The 12,372-nt window shown below is 42.5% G+C and overlaps 1 pseudogene across 1 annotated transcript; it reads left to right on the forward strand.

The window, feature by feature from the left end:
- The first annotated feature begins 4,844 nt into the window (after positions 1-4,844).
- On the forward strand, positions 4,845-6,147 carry LOC308551693 (heat shock transcription factor, X-linked member 3 pseudogene; annotated as a pseudogene). Its single transcript has 2 exons — positions 4,845-5,294; positions 5,575-6,147. The product of its transcript is annotated as a heat shock transcription factor, X-linked member 3 pseudogene (transcript).
- The last annotated feature ends 6,225 nt before the right edge of the window (positions 6,148-12,372 follow it).

Raw genomic sequence — 12,372 nt, forward strand, 5'->3', positions numbered from 1 at the left:
TAAGAAGTACAAACTGGCAGTTACAGAGTAGCCATGGAGTTGTGGACTACAGCATAGAGAATATAGTCAGTAATATCAAGATAAGTATGTATGGGGCCAGGTGGATACTTGAAGCAGTAGGGGGACCACTGTGTAAAGTACGTGATTTTCTAGTCACTCTATTGTACATAGGAATCTAATACAGAATAATATTGAATTTAAACTGTAATTGAAAAATTAAAACAACTAATTAGAAAGAACTAGTCATCAAAAATAAAGAAGGGTAAAGTGGGAAGGCATTAATAAATCTTCATATTTTTCTTGGCTTTTTATTTCAAAGCAAAAGCAAAAGTTCATTTTTTTTTAAATATATCTTTATTGATTTGAGAGAGAGGAAAGGAGAGGGAGGGAGAGAGATAGAAACATCAATGATGAGAGAGTCATTGATGAGCTGCAGCCCACAACCCGGGCCTGTGCCCTGACCGGGAATCGAACCCCAATCGCCTGGATCCTAGGTCGATGCTCAACCGCTGAGCCACACCCGGCTGGGCAAAAGTTCATATTTTCCCATTGGTTCTTTTTTTTTTTTTCCTTTGTAATTTGTCTTTATTGTTGAAAATATTACAGATGTCTCCCTTCCCCCCCCCATTGACCCCCTCTACCCCACTCCTGCCCCCTTCCTCCCCAGGCCTTCACCTCACTATTTTCTGTGCCCATGGGTAATGCACATATGCATATAAGTTCTTTGCTTAACCTCTTCCCACCCCTCTCCCCCCTCCCCTCTGAGATTCATCAGTCTGATCCATGCTTCCATGCCTCTGGATCTACTTTGTTCATCAGTTTCTTTTCTTCATTAGATTCCACATATAAGTGAGATCATGTGATACTTGACTTTCTCTGCCTGGCTTATTTCACTGAGCATACTACTCTCCAGGTCCCTCCATGCTGTCCCCAAAGGTAAGATTTTCTGCTTTTTCAGGGCCACATAGTATTCCATGGTGAAATGTCTCACAGCTTTTTTATCCACTCTTCTACTGATGGTCACTTGGGCTGTTTCCAGATCTTAGCTATTGTAAACAATGCTGCTGAGAACATAGGGGTGCATAGATTCTTTCTGATTGCTGTTTCAGGATTCTTACAACATATTCCCAGAAGGGTAATCACTGGGTCAAAAGGCAGTTCCATTTTTAATTTTTTGAGGAACAGTCTGCATTCCTACCAGCAGTGTACTATGGTTCTCTTTTCTCCACATCCTCACCAACACTTGCTGTTTGTTGATTTGTTGATGGATCTATTCTGACAGGTGTGAAGGGATACCTCATTGTGGTTTTAATTTGCATCTCTCTGATGGTTAGCGACATTGAGCATTTTTTCATACATCTCTTGGCCATCTGTATGTCCTCTTTGGAGAAGTGTCTATTCAGGTCCTTCACCCATTTTTTAATTGGATTGTTCATCTACCTCTTGTTGAGTTGTATGAGTTCTTTGTACTTTTTGGGAAACAGCCCCATATCAGACACATCTTAGGAAATGCGTTCTCCCATACCATGGGTTTCCTTTGTATTTGGGGCCTGATTTCTTTTGCTGTGCAGAAGCTTTTGAGTTCGATGTAGTCCCATTTTTTGAGGACCCTCCATACTGTTTTCCATAGTGGCTGCACCAGTCTGCATTCCCACCAGCAGGGCACCAGGGTTCCCCTTTCTCCACACCCTCGCCAGCACATGTCGTTTGTTGATTTGTTGATGGAGCCATTCTGACAGGTGTGAAGTGATACCTCATTGTGGTTTTAATTTGCATCTTCCTGATGATTAACAACCTTGAGCATTTTTTCAAATGTCTCTTGGCGATCTGTATGTCCTCTTTGGAGAAGTGTCTGTTCAGGTCCTTTGCCCATTTTTTAATTGGCTTGTTTGTCTTCCTGGTGTTGAGTTGTTTAAGTTCTTTACATATTTTGGAGATTGACCCCTTATGCCATGTATCATTGCAAATACGTTCTCCCATGCAGTTGATTCTGAGCGGGTTTTGTGCTGGGCAGAAGCTTTTTAGTTTGATGTAGTCCCATTTGCTTATTTTTTCATTTATTTCCCCTGCCCGAGGAGACATCGGGAAAAATATTGCTCTGAGAGATGCCTGAGATCTTACTGCCTGTGTTTTGTTCTAGGATTTTTATGGTTTCATGACTTACAGTTAAGTCTTTTATGCATTTTCAGTTTATTCTTGTGTATGGTGTAAGTTGGTGGTCTAGTTGCATTTTATGCATGTAGCCATCCAATTTTCCCAACACCATTTATTGAAGAGACTGTCTTACACCATTGTGTGCTCTTGCCTCCTTTGTCAAATATCAATTCACAGTATAGGTGTGGGTTGATTCCTGGGCTCTGTTCTGGACCATTGATCTACATGCTTGTTCTTGTGCCAGTACCAGGCTGTTTTGATTCCGATGGCCTTATAGTATAGTTTAACATCAGGTATTGTGGTTCCTCCAACTTTCTTCTTCCTTCTCAAAAGGTCCTGAGCAGGGTACCTAATAAGGGCTGTCTGCCTGGCAGTCACGGGACCCAGGGCTGATTTTCCGGGACTTAGGAGGCTAGCCCAGGGAGACCATTTCCATAATGCTTTTCTTCAGCTCCACTGAAGTCAGCAGTGCGAATATTTCATCTTCAGAGGACAAGATGAGCCTGAGGTCCTAGATTCTTCACCACAGTGGAAATTCGGTGGCTCTTGAATCAAAGAACATGAGCTAATGGTCTTACAGAAGCCTTGGGACTCGAGAGTGCCTTAAACATCAAATAAACATCTGTTCTCCATGAAATGACCAACTGTGGCTTCCAGAGTCTTCTCTTCAATTTCCAGCCCATAAAATGGGCAAATCCTTTCAAATCAGTAATCAGCAGAGTCATGAGCTAGCAAAGGCCACAAGGACACCTCATTTTCAATCGTTAAAGAACCCGCTTAAGACACAATACTTTGGTAGGCAACTGAAGGGAGCTGGCTGTTTAATCAGAGACACCAGGATCCTCTCTCTGAAAAGCCACCAAGTCTTAGCCTCCAGGGCACATCCTCCCAGAATAAACTGGCTTCTTGAATAAATGCTTTGTAAGCCTGTTTAGAAGCACAAAGACCATGAGCCCGAATCTGGACCTGAGGCTCCATTAAGGATGCAGTCCTTAGGCTGAGGGGCCCCTTCCCAAATGCCTTTGCACTTCCCTTTCAGAAACAAAGGATTGGCGCTCAGAGAGGACAAAGGACCCCACTTAGTGGCAGAGCTGGGGCAAGGACCTAGGACCGGTGCAGGTGGGGCCTTTCCACGGTACCGCTCTACCTCCCTATTCAGAGTTGTCCAAATTGGTCCACAACAGCTCGAGAACATGGATCACTGAAACCACTGTAGTATCCTCTCCTCTATGGTGAAGACGAATCTGGCTTTTGTCCCATCTCACATCCAGACACTCATTTACGTTCAAGTACATATTTATGATTATCTTCCTATGGGCTTCCTTCAGTCATGGCTAGCTAAACAAGTCTTAATTTTCCTTGGTAGTGAGTCTGTGTAAAGTCGGGTCTTTGGAAAGTATCTAACCCAAGAGCAAACGAAATGGTTCAATGTGCCTAGTGTCAAGACTATGGCAGGAGAGGGACACACAAGTGAGGGTGCGGTGCACTTCTGGCAAAGAGAACAGGGCTGGCATGAGAGTGAGTCAGTGGAATGCTTTGTTTCTACAGAGCTGAATATATGCCTAGCCCCCAACTCAGTGATGGAAAGGGGAAGTACCAAAGGAGATCCAATTTGGAAATAGGAGGCCAGAAATCTGGGAAAGCACAAGCCCACCAACCTCACTGAAGAAAAGAAATGGGGTATAGAGGAGGCCTCCAGGGAGGCTGAACCCAAGGGTCTGGGGAGGGTGATTTGAGAAGGCAAATGCAGGTGTCCCAAAGTGAGGCCATCCTGGGTAGTGAAAAGAGTTCCTATGGAGAAGAAATGGAAACTAAAGTCAATCCTCTTGTGACCTGAGAAGGGTGAGATTTGAGGGCAAACAGAGCTTAATAGAGGGCTCCCCAGCACAGCAGAGGGTGCGGCTGTCCATTCACACACCAACACTGTGGGTAATGCTATGTCTGAGTTGCTTGGGGTAGCACTGAGGTTGAGGAATGAGAGGAGCACTCCCAACTGTGCTGGAGCACAGCTCTACCTGAGGGACAACTTGACCCAAGGGTAAGAAAATACGACTCTTTTTTGGGCCCATCTGAGCAGGACCCACCAGCCAGAAGGAGCAGCTGGAAGAGACCAAAGTGGAAACTTGAGGGGGGGGGCATTGAAGAGGGGGGCTACCAACTGAGCCTGGGCCAACCACCATCTTCTGGGAGGTACAGTCCCCCAGGAGCCCGCCTGACCCGGGTAGTCTTGGTGATAGCCAAGTTAGGACTAACCAAGACCTGGCCCTTGAGCAAATTGGCCATCAACAGGCCTCCCCCAGCTGTAGGGGTGGGAGTGGACATAGGACCGGGACTTCTCAACCCATCCAGTGCCTAGCAACACGAAACAATGTGCCTGGCAGCAGATAAGCACCCTTTCTTGTAACATGAGCTTTATTTTTCTGTACTTTCTGAAAAGAGAGAAACTGGGGGCCCTACACACATCTACTCCCCCACACTTGGCCAGGCCCCACACTCCAGAGCAGTTGAGAACCAGCTTTGTGACATCACATGACCACTGTGACAAGCAGCCGGTTGCCCCACGACCGACACTCTAGAATTTTCAGGACAGTACATTTGGGGCATCCCTGCTGTGACCAAAGGCATTTCTGACCCCAGTGATCAGTGATAGGATCCCTGGTAGCAAATGCTTTTTGATGTAGAGCAGCTCCATGGCTAGTCAGAGTACTAATGAGATGGGCAAAGCCAGCCCGGCCCCATCAGAGGATGGGCAGGTGGGTCCCGGGGAGGCTTTGGAGACCTTGGTCTCCCATGGGGACAGAGCCGGGAGCCACGATCCAAGTCTTCAAAACAATCCGCAACCACCAAACCAAGGCGCCACCAACGTGGAAGGAAACGTTCTTCTGGGACTGTCCTTCCCAAGAAAGCTTTGGAGAATAGTGGAGGAGGATTGCTTCACGTCGGTGCGCTGGAATGATGACGGAGACACCGTGATCATCCAGAAAGACCTCTTTCAGAAGGAGGTTCTTTGCCGAAGGGGCAACGAGAAAATCTTTGAATCAGACAGCCTGAAAAGCTTCACCCGCCTACTGAACCTACATGGATTCAGCAAAGTGCGCCCAGGCGACTCTTCAGTTTGCAACCTAGGAAATAACGTGATGGTAAAGTAGAACGTCCTCGTGTTTCTCGTGTTCTCTGTTACTCAAACATCTTCCCAGTAGACCAAGAACAATGATATGCTGAAAGGGTTTCATTTCAGGGCATAACTCTTTTTCACTTGAGACAGTACTTATGGAAAGACGAGAAAGTATAGATTTTCATATGAAACTATAAGCCCCTTAGAGATAACCTGCAGGGATCACTAAAGAGTCTGAGAGGCCAGTTAATGTCAAATAGATGTATTTTCAACCCAAAGGACTAAAATAATTAATTTTGTTTCAGATCTACAGACACGGGAACTTCCAGAGGGACCAGCCTTGGCTGGTCCAGAACATCAATACACAAGGAACCCAGACGACTCGCAGCTGGCCTGGGAGCGGTGCAACGCCTCCAAAGAGACCCAAGAGGCAGACCCCAACAAGGTACTCCCTGCGACTTCAGCAGAAAAGGGGCGCCAAAGAAGCCGAGGAAAAGGCCCAGAGGAAACCCCCAAATTCTTGGGAACCCAGTGCTACCCAGTTATCCGAGCACTTGCATCTGCAGCCCACCAGCAGTGCCATGGATATAGAATGTCCAAGTGAGGCAGGTGGCCCAAGTGGGGAGGGTACACCTGGGCATGACATGCTTGTGCCCACGGCTACTGCCGGAACCGACGGCATGGAGGCTCTGCCCCCCAGGTCCCCAATTTACCCACGACGTGGTCCGGTGACGTCTTTGTACAACATCTGCTATTCCACACTCATAGCTAGCTTGTCACTGGTGTCTCTACCCCCGTTACCTGAGGAAGAGCAGGAAGTCTCCGTACATTGCTATTGCTCACTCTGTGAGCAGTTTAAGGACAATGCAGGTCCCTAGTCGCAAGCGTCAGAAGACAATCACCACTTTGTAACCACGACTCCATTGTGTGTTTTAAAAAACTGCAAAACTACATGGTGGTTAATAAACAAAGCAATGAGAATTGTGAGTCCGTGTTCTTTTGTTTCCACGCCACACACCTCATCAGATAAGCCCGAGACTAGAAATCCTGGCCTGAGGCAGGCTTTTGTCCCACTGTCCTCTTTCAGTTTCACACACTCTGTCAAGGACCTGGCTAGGGGGTCCTGAGGCAAGCCCAGGAAGATCTGGTCCCCTGAGCCTTGCCTGCTGGTCAGGAGACAGAACTGCAGGGCCCTGACCTTGGGGGAATGACCTGACACTAGTCATGCATCTTGAAACAGGAGGGTCTTTCCTCACAGGCCCCCCTATGTCCCCAGGCTTCTGATCAGCAGCTGAGCATCTCTAGCCCAAGTTCCAGGGGCCTTCCAGGGAGGCCTACCTAAGACTCGGGCCACCCCATCTGCTAAGTGGCATAGGACGGAGGCAGCCTGCTTCAGAAGAGGGGCCATTACACATTGCTCACAGGGACGGGGAAGACGCTGTCTGGAGGGACCTGCTGCTGGAGAGGCTGGGACGGAACTCCATGCAGATTCAGGCCTTGCTTTGGGAAGGCGAGAAACATGGCTGTGGAGCGATCGCTGGCAAGTGGCAACACCCTGAGCACTGCTCAGACCCCTCCAAGTGTACCCCCAGGACCTTGCTCAGAAGTTTGGGGCTTGTTTTCTTTTAAACCTGTTGGGATGAGGCTGTGGTTTCTATAAGCACCGCATCTTCAAAGGGGCAGCAAGGGACCAAAGAAAGGGTCTGTGTGGTATGACCCTAGACAGTTGACCCAGTGATCCCACTTCTAGGAAAATATCCTAAGAGTCCCGAAACACTAATCAGAAAGAACTTATGCACCCCTATGTTCATAGCAGCACAATTTACAATAGCTAAGCTCTGGAAACAGCCCAAGTGCCCATCAGTAGATGAGTGGATAAAAAGCTGTGGGACATTTACACCATGGAATACTGCTCAGCTGTAAAGAAGAGGGATCTCTTACCCTTTGGGACAGCATGAGGGACCGAAAAGTATTATGCTGAGTGAAATAAGCCAGACAGAGAAAGGCAAGTATCACATGATCTCACTTATATGTGGAATCTAATGAAGAAAATGAACTAACAAGCAAAATAGAAACAGAGTTATAGACACAGAGAACAGAATGACAGCTGTCAGACGGCAGGGGAGTTGAGGGGCTGGATGAAAAAGGTGAAGGGATTAAGAAGTACAAACTGGCAGTTACAGAGTAGCCATGGAGTTGTGGACTACAGCATAGAGAATATAGTCAGTAATATCAAGATAAGTATGTATGGGGCCAGGTGGATACTTGAAGCAGTAGGGGGACCACTGTGTAAAGTACGTGATTTTCTAGTCACTCTATTGTATATAGGAATCTAATACAGAATAATATTGAATTTAAACTGTAATTGAAAAATTAAAACAACTAATTAGAAAGAACTAGTCATCAAAAATAAAGAAGGGTAAAGTGGGAAGGCATTAATAAATCTTCATATTTTTCTTGGCTTTTTATTTCAAAGCAAAAGCAAAAGTTCATTTTTTTTTAAATATATCTTTATTGATTTCAGAGAGAGGAAAGGAGAGGGAGAGAGAGAGATAGAAACATCAATGATGAGAGAGTCATTGATGAGCTGCAGCCCACAACCCGGGCCTGTGCCCTGACCGGGAATCGAACCCCAATCGCCTGGATCCTAGGTCGATGCTCAACCGCTGAGCCACACCCGGCTGGGCAAAAGTTCATTTTTTCCCATTGGTTCTTTTTTTTTTTTTTCCTTTGTAATTTGTCTTTATTGTTGAAAATATTACAGATGTCTCCCTTCCCCCCCCATTGACCCCCTCTACCCCACTCCTGCCCCCTTCCTCCCCAGGCCTTCACCTCACTATTTTCTGTGCCCATGGGTTATGCACATATGCATATAAGTTCTTTGCTTAACCTCTTCCCACCCCTCTCCCCCCTCCCCTCTGAGATTCATCAGTCTGATCCATGCTTCCATGCCTCTGGATCTACTTTGTTCATCAGTTTCTTTTCTTCATTAGATTCCACATATAAGTGAGATCATGTGATACTTGACTTTCTCTGCCTGGCTTATTTCACTGAGCATACTACTCTCCAGGTCCCTCCATGCTGTCCCAAAAGGTAAGATTTTCTGCTTTTTCAGGTCCACATAGTATTCCATGGTGAAACGTCTCACAGCTTTTTTATCCACTCTTCTACTGATGGTCACTTGGGCTGTTTCCAGATCTTAGCTATTGTAAACAATGCTGCTGAGAACAATGGGGTGCATAGATTCTTTCTGATTGCTGTTTCAGGATTCTTACAACATATTCCCAGAAGGGTAATCACTGGGTCAAAAGGCAGTTCCATTTTTAATTTTTTGAGGAACAGTCTGCATTCCTACCAGCAGTGTACTATGGTTCTCTTTTCTCCACATCCTCACCAACACTTGCTGTTTGTTGATTTGTTGATGGATCTATTCTGACAGGTGTGAAGGGATACCTCATTGTGGTTTTAATTTGCATCTCTCTGATGGTTAGCGACATTGAGCATTTTTTCATACATCTCTTGGCCATCTGTATGTCCTCTTTGGAGAAGTGTCTATTCAGGTCCTTCACCCATTATTTAATTGGATTGTTCATCTACCTCTTGTTGAGTTATATGAATTCTTTGTACTTTTTGAAAACTGCCCCATATCAGATACATCTTGGGAAATGCGTTCTCCCATACCATTGGTTTCCTTTGTATTTTGGGCCTGATTTCTTTTGCTGTGCAGAAGCTTTTGAGTTCGATGTAATCCCATTTTTTATTTTTTATTTTGTTTCTCTTGTCCTAGGAGATGTATCATTGAAAATTCCACTATGTGAGACATCTGTGACTTTACTGCCTGTATTTTCTTCCAGGATTTTTATGGTTTCATGACTTACATTTAAGTCTTTTATACATTTTGAATTTATTCTTGTGTATGGTATAAATAGGTGGTCTACTTTCATTTTTTTCATGTATCTGTCCTATTTTCCCAGCACCACTTATTGTAGAGACTGTGTTTACTCCATTTTATATTCTTGCCTCCTATGTCAAATATTAACTGACCATCCTTGCATGGGTCTATTTCTGGGGTTTCTGTTCTGTTGCATTGATCTACATATCTGTTGTTGTACCAATACCAGGCTGTTTTGATTATAATGACTTTGTAATACAGTTTGATATCTGGTAAAGTGATCCCTCCCATTCTGTTGTTCTTTCTCAAGATGGCTGCAGCTAATTGGGGTATTTTTTGGTTCCATATAAATTTTTGGAATATTTGTTCTAGCTCTGTGAAATATGCTGTTGGTATTTTGATAGGAATTGCACTGAATCTATAGATTGCTTTGGGCAATATGGACATTTTAATGATGGACTGTTTAATTCTTCCAATCCATGAACATGGAATGTTCTTCCACTTGTTTATATCTTCCTCTATTTCTTTTTTCAGTGTCCTGTAGTTTTCTGAGTACAGATCTTTCACGTCCTTTGTTAAGTTTATTCCTAGGTATCTAAATTTTTTAGTTGCAATGGTAAATGGTATTGCTTTTTTAGTTTCTCTTTCTGAGAGTTCATTGTTGGTGTATAAGAATGCCATCAATTTCCAGATGTTAATTTTGTATCCAACTATCTTGCTGAATTGTTTATCAAATCTAGTAGTACTTTGATGGAGTCTTTAGGGTTTTCTATGTACAATATCATGTCATCTGCAAGTAATGACAGTTTTACTTTCTCCTTTCCAATTTGGATGCCTTTTATGTTTTCTTCTTGTCTGATCACTGTGGCTAAGACTTCCAGTACTGTGTTGAATAAGAGTGGTGAAAGTGGACATCCCTGCCTTTTTCCTGTTTAAGGGAAATGGTTTTAGTTTTTGCCCGTTGAGTATGATGTTGGCTGTAGGTTTGTCATATATGGCCTTTATTATGTTGAGGTATGATTCTTCTATTCCCACTTTGCTGAGAGTTTTTATCCGAAATGGGTGCTGGATTTTGTCGAATGCTTTTTCTGCATCTATTGATATGATCATGTGATTTTTTTTTTTTCTTCATTTTGTTTATATGATGTATCACATTTATTGATTTGTGGTTGTTGTACCAGCCTTGCATCCCCAGAATAAATCCCACTTCGTCGTGATGTATGATCTTTCTAATGTATTGCTGGATCTGGTTTGCTAGTATTTTATTGAGGGTTTTAACATGTACATTCATTAGAGATATTGGCCTGTAATTTTTTTTATTTTTTTTGGTAATGTCTTTATCTAGTTTAGAGACTTTATCTGGTTTGGGGATTAGGATGATGCTGGCCACATAAAAAGAGTTTGGGAGTCTTCCTTCCTCTTGAATTTTCTGGAATAGTTTGAGGAGAATAAGTGTTAATTCTACATTGAATGTTTGGTAAAACTCACCTGTAAATCCATCTGGTCCAGGACTTTTGTTTGCTGGGAGTATTTTGATTACTGCTTCAATTTCATTAGTTGTTATTGGCCTATTCAGGTTTCCTGCCTCTTCCTGATTCAGCTTTGGAAAGTTTTTTGTTTCTAGGAATTTGTCCATTTCACCCAGGTTTTCTGGTTGGTTGACATACAGTGAGGTGTTAAAGTCCCCCATTGTGATTGTCAAACAGGAATTTTTGAGGCTGCAATGTGAACTCAGGTATATCTTGTTTCAGTGCTGCAAAATGCAACTATTAGAGCAAAGATAGTCTGATGTACATATATTAATTGAATAAATGAAGGAAGAAAGGAAAGAATACATGGATGGATTGATGCAAAACTGGATGGATAAAATAATCTGAGCATTTTATAATATCAGTGAGAATAAAACATATTATTGCTTTTAGTAGATTTTGGTAACTCTTTTCCCTTCCCTAAGATACATCCAGTCCTGACTAAAATGTATCAATATTACAATAGAAATCACTGGTCTTAAACACATCATTTCACCTGCTAAAGTAACTGGTTCTTGGGTTATGATAGAGTTATTTTGTTCACAGTGAAATGACTGCTTCTAAAATACTTGAATCAGTATATTTTATGATGTAAAGCATACAGTTTTGGAGTTAACTATAATTGAGAAAAACTTCAGACTCCAGTACTTCCCGGAGATTGCACATACTACATAGCTCTTTTGTGACTCAGTTTTCTCATCTATAATATAGTACTTCATGATTTGGAGGATTTTCAAAATATCTCTAGAGGTTTTGTTTTTTAACTAATATATAAAAGTTTTTTGCTTCAGTGTCTGGTACATTGAAATTGTTAGCTATTTATATTAAAAGTGTTAATTAATAGAAATAGCTTCTCTCATTTTTCTTGTAGCTTATAGTTTTCAAAATGTTTTTGCTGAAATTATCTCAATTGATCATGTAAGAAGCCTAGAGGGAAGACTTAAAAATAGCAAATTTCACTCAAAGAAAATTAAAAATATGTTCCAGACTCTGTATTACTTCTTTTAATTCTTATCAGAAACTTGGCAGGTAGACACTAGTATACAGATTTTAAAAATGATGTTAACAAAATATTAACTAACTTGTTCAAATGTCTTCAGCTAGTCAGTAGCAGAATTGAATCAAATGCACTTTGAGTTGTCTTTCATTCTTAATTGCAACACTTTCCCAGCTTTGATCATGTGGTAAGTTTGCTCTTGAGAAAGTTGTTAAGCATATGGACAATAGAGGCCATATGCACTGGTTAAAATACTGGCTCATTTATTTACCAGCTGTGTGAACAAAGGCTTCAGTGTCCTCATCTTTAAAATGGAGTTTGTAATGGTACTTGCTTCATAGTGACATGATGAAGATTAAATGAGGTGATATATAGAAAGCAATTAGAACAGCACAGGGATTAGTGTTAGGCACTCAAAAAATATTAGCAATTATTTTCTGATGCAGATGACTAGGCATCTCCTATATAATTGTTTCACAATTATAATTCAATGTACTTTTAGTATATCTTACTCTGTTCTGAGACTTAATGGAAGAAAATAATTTTAAAAATATAAATCCTTTATTAAAAGAGTTGATTAATGCAGTATTGCACCACTGCCATCTACTTCCAAATAACATTTTGATGAAAAGGTTAAGGTAACCCCTTTCTGAATGGGGAGAATAAGATATGCACTGATCAAATG

Source organism: Miniopterus schreibersii (assembly GCF_964146895.1).
Source record: "Miniopterus schreibersii genome assembly, chromosome: X".
Taxonomy (NCBI): domain Eukaryota; kingdom Metazoa; phylum Chordata; class Mammalia; order Chiroptera; family Miniopteridae; genus Miniopterus; species Miniopterus schreibersii.